The sequence below is a fragment of the Mustela putorius genome, unplaced genomic scaffold, assembly GCF_011764305.1.
Source record: "Mustela putorius furo isolate JIRA1106 unplaced genomic scaffold, ASM1176430v1.1 tig00000196_pilon_pilon_pilon, whole genome shotgun sequence".
NCBI classification, from domain to species: domain Eukaryota; kingdom Metazoa; phylum Chordata; class Mammalia; order Carnivora; family Mustelidae; genus Mustela; species Mustela putorius.
The window spans coordinates 14,860,137-14,866,972 of record NW_025421310.1 but is presented as its reverse complement, the minus strand read 5'-3'; the positions used below and the strand labels follow the sequence as shown (position 1 = coordinate 14,866,972).

Below are 6,836 nucleotides of genomic sequence, written 5' to 3'. Positions count from 1 at the left end.
TGAGTGTTGGCTGTTAAAGCCTCACACCGGCACCCCTCTCAGAATTACCCTTAGATGCAATGCAACCCCCCTTACAATGTTACCTGAATGGCCAATGGCCAACGATGACTGAAATGGAGTCTGCGAGCCCAGCCTGTTGCCTCGGTGAGACACTAACTATGCTGCCGGGTGTGTACCAGGCCCTCCGGGGAATCTGGACAAGCCCGTATCCTTGCTCAGCCTCTTTCCCTTGCCCTACCTGCCTCCCTCCCGCCTCTCTCCTGGGAGTTCTCTCTCACTAGAACACTATGGAAGCTTCCCCATCTGAGGCTCTGCTCCAGGGAAATGGACCTAAAAGAGCAATAGTTTTATTTAATAATGGACATGAGGCTCAACAGAAAACACATAAGGCCTCAAATCTGAGCTGCCAGCATCTGATATTCATCAAAGACACCTCTGAATTAGAGTGTGGGGTCCCTTCAGCACCATGTGCTTGGGGCTGGACACAGGAAATGGAGGCTTTCCCAACGTGCCATTATTCCTGAACCCTTGGAAAGCCATTATTGCCACTGAGAATGATACCAGGTTTGCCTGCCTGCCTGCCTCCTTCTTTCCCACCCTTTCTCCCTTCCCTATTGGTTTCTTTCTCTTTCCCCTGGTCTCTTCTCTCCTCATTCCATCCCCCTTTCCCCTCCCCTCCCATTTCCTTCCTGCCTCTCTTTCTTTCTTCCATCGCTCCTTCCTTCCTTCCTCCCCCCCCCCCGCCTCTCTCTCTTTCTTTCTTTCATAACTGCAGTGGGAATGGATTCCCCTCTCCCTTCAACTACTTCAGCTCCCTCCTCAGAATCACAAAGGTACCTACTGTACATATCCACAAAGAAAGGTGAGGTGTCTCCTGACTTCTGAGATTTTGGGTTGAGAATCTGTAGATAAGACACTTGCTTACTTCCTTCTCTTCTGAGAAGCCTTTCTGGTTAGATGTAACATAGGACTTGAGAGTAGGAGATTTGGAGACACCATGCCTGGATGCCAAGGTTCTGTGGGGGTGATTTTAGATGATTTTATTAATTTTTTCTGATTTGAAAATGGGCGATGATAGTAACATCTCTATTTTTTTAGAGAGAAAGTAATGTTAGAATATGTGAAGTACATACTTAGAACAGTGGTTTTCTCCCTTGACTCTATATATGTGCTACAAATGTAAGAGCTGGTGATACCTCCCCCAGTTTATGCTTATCATTTGTTTTCCAGCCCAGGACTATTTAGCATAAAAAGGGCTTTAATTAAACTTGGCAGGGTACATTTTTGCCTTTTTTTTTTTAAGGTTTTATTTATTTATTTGACAGACAGAGATCACAAGCAGGCAGAGAAGCAGGCAGAGAGAGAGAAAGGGAGAAGCAGGCTCCCCGCTGAGCAGAGAGCCTGATACGGAGCTTGATCCCAAGACCCTGAGATCATGTCCTGAGCCGAAGGCAGAGGCTTAGCCCACTGAACCACCCAGGCGCCCCATTTTTGCCTTTCTTATTGAATATTTCCATGTCTCTTGTTTAGTGAGAATGCTATCTCCCAACATCAACACATTTATTCCTTTGCTCAGTGCAGTAAAACATTTGCTTATTTTTTTAAATGCAGTAAAACATTTTTTAAAGATTTTTATTTTAATTTTATTTCTGTTTTTCTTAGGTTTTATTTATTTATTTGACAGAGAAAGAGATCACAAGTAGGCAGAGAGGCAGGCAGAGAGAGAGGGGGAAGCAGGCTCCCTGCTGAGCCGAGAACCCAATGTGGGGCTCGATCCCAGGACCCTGAGATCATGACCTGAGCCGAAGGCAGAGGCTTAGCCCACTGAGCAGCCCAGGTGCCCCTCAGTAAAATATTTTTAAAAAGATTTTATTTATGTGAGAGAGAGAGTGGGGGGAGGAGCAGCAGGACAGGGATAAGCAGAGTATGGAGCCAGGTGCCCCCAGTGTAGTAGTTTTTGAATAGCTTCATCCATGCTACCATAGGTAACAAAACCACTAAAAAGAGTTCAGGATTTGTTTGCACTTAGTTTGCATTTCTCTATCTTCTACATTGCCCAGGACTGAGGGAATGTATTCAAATATTATATTCAGAGTTTTTGTTTGTTCGTTATTATTTTTTCTTCATTGTGGTTAGGGCAGTCATTGAAAGACAACTGGGTTTATTTGTTTCGTTTCTAGTTTTTTATCCCTTCCCATCCTCGGTGATTTTTATTAAATTTTATTTTTGGAAAATGTAGAACATTAACATGGCCCCCAAACTCAAAAATATATGCAATTTTATTTTCAGAGAAATGTCCTTCTCTCCTTTAACTCTTTTAGTCTGTGAGTGTGTCTTTTCCACCCCTGACTGGTTATCTCTTTCTTGTGGAAATGTCACCACAAGGCTCTGGTTGATGCCCCTGTTGCAGTTGTGCTGCCCAGTGGCTTGAAAGGTCAATACTCAAGAGACAGTTTTTATTCGAAGGGAATTTGAGCTCTATTCAGGAGGCCAGTCACCTAGGGAGAAGATAGGCTCTTGTCCAAAAGCTAATTCCAAGGTTTCTGGCTGGCCTAAGGATTTTAAAAGGACTTTAGGGCAGTTAGTCATAAAGGGAGTGCAGTAGTCTGTAACAGTTCTTTCTTTTTTTTAAGATTTTATTTTTCAGGTAAAAATAACCTGCGTAGGGCTCAAACTCACAGTCCTGAGATCAAGTGTCACAGGTTCCACCAATTGATCCAGCCAGGCACCCCTGTAACATTTCTTGATTATGTGCAGACTCGGTGGTGCCAGCCACAAATACTATCTCAGTGCTGGTTCCTGTTTTGTGATGTGCAGGAGAACTCCTTCCTCCTCCTCCTCCTCCTCCTCCTTCTTTGGAGACTTTATTCAGTTATTTGTCAGAGAGAGAGAACACAGCAGGCAGAGAAGCAGACGCCTTGCTGAGCAGACTCCCCAGATTTGGGACCCAGTCCCAGGACCCGGGTATCATGACCCAAGCCAAAAGCAGCTGCTTAACCAACTGAGCCACCCAGGTGTCCTAGGAGTACTCTGTTCATTCTGCAAAGAAGGGCAAGGTCCATTAGTACACAAAAGAAGGTCAGTTAAATAATTTGTGTGACCTAAAAAAAAGAAAAACATTTTACTAAAAAATCGGTAGGCTAATCAGAAAGCCAAGGTGTCTTCAAACAGACTTGATGGCTTCTGTAGCCTGGGAAAGTTTTGGTTCTTCTTTCCTCAAGGCCAGTGGTCTGTCTCCTACAGATCAAGGCACGGGTCAGCAGATAAGAAGTATGTTAACTTGAAGCCAGTTAACCATTAAGACCAGATGGAGTGCTCTTATAACTCCTCTAGAAAACTTCCCTGGCCTCTAACCACTAAAGAAGAGCAGAACTCGGTGGGGGCAGATTTCTTCCATAATCTGCCATTCTGGGTTTGGTGGAGAAAGAGAGAAGGAGTGAGCATCTCGGGAGATCTGGTAATCCTATATCTGCTGTCACCGTTATCTCAATTCAGCAAGGCTTTTAATCTCCCTGGATAACCACGTGTAATGTCATTCTCTAATTGTCTAGTTCTATGGCTATGGATCAATAAATATCTTCTAACTACAATGTAGAGAAGCAGCATGTGCAGAATATCAAAGCTCTCCAAAATTATTTTCTTTCTTCTGCATTCATCAACAAACGTTTTTTAAAGTTGTGCACATAATATCCTCTTGGGATATTTAAAGCTTATCTATATCTAGTGTAATATTCTCTTACCATTATAAAATTGTTAGTTTTTTCCCTTTTGTCTTGACAAGATTTACCAACGTTAGACTTATTTATATATCCTTTTATATTTTTGTCAGTTATAGAGCTATTTTTATTTCTATTTCATTAATTTATTATATTATCTTCAAGGATATCTTCCTTCTACTGTCTTCAGTAAAATTTAGCAAAATGTGTAGGTTAATTTTAAAATGCTTTTTTTCAGTTTAAAATTATTCCATAAAATCTGTTAAATCAGGCAGGCTAATGATGTTATTCAAATCCTCTATATTTTATCTATTTTTGTGAAGGAGTGGCATATTCAGATAGAAATCTGTTAAACTCCATCTTGGGTCCTTATATATAAAGAGGCAACTGTCAATCCAAAATCCTACAGGGATGAGTCATTAATATGAATAGATAAAGCTGGTTTAATGAAGGCTATTATGAATTAAGGATACCTCCCCCAGTCAATGGAGTTGACATTATCTAGTTCCAACAACCATTTAATATGGGAGAACCCTGGCCAGGACCATAGCATTTTCTAATTTTTAAAGAGAAACAGAAGCTCCAGATTGTTTAAAAGTTGACAAATAATCTAAAATATTTATTTATTAATTATTTTAGATGAGTCCGTAGAGAACAATTTATTTATTTATTTTTAAATCCAATAACCAGCTTTCAGCCCCTACATCATTAGTTTTTGACGTGGTGTTGATTCATTAGTTGCATATAACACCCAGGGCTCATCACATCACATGCCCTCCTTAATGCCTATCACCCAGCTATGCCATCCACCGTCCACCTCCCTTTAAAACATTTAAACTATAGGGGCGCCTGGGTGGCTCAGTGGGTTAAAGCCTCTGCCTTTGGCTCAGGCCCTGATACCAGGGTCCTGTGATTGAGCCCCGCATCAGACTCTCTGTTCAGCAGGGAGCCTGCCTCCCTTCCTCTCTCTGCCTGCCTCTCTGCCTACTTGTGGTCTCTGTCTGTCAAATAAATAAATAAAATCTTTTAAAAACAAACAAAAAACCCCATTTAAACTATAGAGTGGCAAAAGGAAGTGAATTATTGGGACCACTTTCTGCAATTGTATAGCCTATGTTTAGAAAAATGTCATTCATAAATATGCATCCACATACCCTAAATAAAATGCTAGAAATCATGTATACTTGGAAGAGAACCAGTTCACTCTTTCAGAGTAGTTTGAATCAGTATTTGTATATCCAATAATATAGGATTTTGCAAATACGAGTAAAGGTGAAATTTGTTAATATTGAACTTGTCGGGCTTAGGAAAGTAATATATATATTCTTTCTCTCTAGATTATATAGCTCTGAAACTCCTGGGCATTGACATGATGGCTTCTTATGAGTTGGTAATGGGGATTCTCCTCCTCTTCCAGACTATAGTTGGGAATGTCTTATTCCTTTCTTTTTATATATTGACTTCGTTCAGTAAACATACTTGGAGACCTACAGATCTAATCACCAACCAGTTGGCCTCAGCCAACTTTCTAGTCCTTTTCTCTAGCTGCTCAGGCACTGGCAGCTTTTTATTTAGACTATTCCCTGGGAGAACCTATGTGCAAGATTACCTTTTATACTCAGAGGGTGGCCCAAGGGGTTTCTCTATGCACCACCTGCCTTTAAATGGCTTCCAGGCTATCACTATTAGTCCTAATAATTCCGGGTGGGCAGAACTCAAACCAAAAGCTCCTAGGGGTGCCTGAGTGGCTCAGTGGGTTAAGCCGCTGCCTTCAGCTCAGGTCATGATCCCGGGGTCCTGGAATCGAGTCCTGCATCGGGCTCTCTGCTCGGCGGGGAGCCTGCTTCCCCCCACCCCCTCTTTGCCTGCCTGTGAAATAAATAAATAAAATCTTCAAAAAAAAAAAAAAAAAGCTCCTAGATTTGTTCAGCCCTCCTGTTGCCTCTGTTGGAATCTTCATCTCCTGATAAATATTATCGTGCCAGTGAAAGTGACTCACTCAAGGACTACTATAAACATCACAAAAATGCAGTTTGGACTGTGTGCTACAGAAAAATCCGATTCATCCATAAGCTCACTGTATGCATTCCTCTTTACCTTCCTAGACATTTTGTGTTTGGGACCAATGGGTTGGGCCAGTGGCTTCATAGTGCTCTTCCTGCAAAGACATAGGCAAAGAATCAAATACCGTCACCACGCCTATCTCTCTCTCTCAGAGCTTCCTCAGAGACCACTGCCACTCACACTGTCCTGCTTCCGGTGAGCTCCTTTGTTTCCTTTTATTTTCTATCCTCCATCTTATCACTCTGTAGGACTTGCTTTGTCACCCAAAGCCTGCAACTGGCGAACATAAGTGCATTCCTGGCTGTTTGTTTTCCAGCTTTCAGCCCCTATCTCTTCATCAGCCATGACATTCAAACCTTAAGAATCTACTTTGTCAGTTTTAAGACAAAAATCTCCAAATAGTCTCATTCAACAGGTTTTTAAGTACAAAATATTCAACAGCTGTGGGTCTAACTGTAGACTCATTTAAAATTTATCCTGGTTGTTTTCCAATGTGAGATTTCAGTCCCGTGATTTAATTTTCTAAGTGCATCAATTTTCTCATTGAATATTTCCTCCCAATGCAACAAAATACATTTTCTTCTCTGCAGAAACTGCATAATCCAAGAAAAAGGAATTTTTAATTATATTAACAGTTGGGGTTACCCTAATGATATGGCAAGGCTTACATAATAATCCTAATTGGAAGGCCCACCTGGTAATCTTCACGCCCTATCATGCATGATTTTTAAAGGCCTCATCCTTTGGGGCACCTGGGTGGCTCAGTCAGTTAAGTGTCCAACTCTTGGATTTAGCTCAGGTCATGATCTAACTGTTATGAGATTGAGCCCCATGTTGAGCCTGGCTGGCATTTGGCTCTGCACTGAGTGTGGAGCCTGCTTGAGGTTTTCTCTCATCCTCTTCCTCTCTCTCTCTCCTTCTCTGAAAAAAGTAAATGAAATAATTAATTAAATAAATAAAGGCCTCATCCTTTAATATGGATCAGGCAAAGACCAGTAGGCACCTGAAGAACTATTCAATCTTGAAAGAAAAACACAAAGACAAACAGATGGGAAC

The 6,836-nt window shown here is 41.6% G+C and overlaps 1 pseudogene; it reads left to right on the top strand.

The window, feature by feature from the left end:
- The first annotated feature begins 5,088 nt into the window (after window positions 1-5,088).
- Window positions 5,089-6,182, top strand: LOC101688036 (annotated as a pseudogene).
- The last annotated feature ends 654 nt before the right edge of the window (window positions 6,183-6,836 follow it).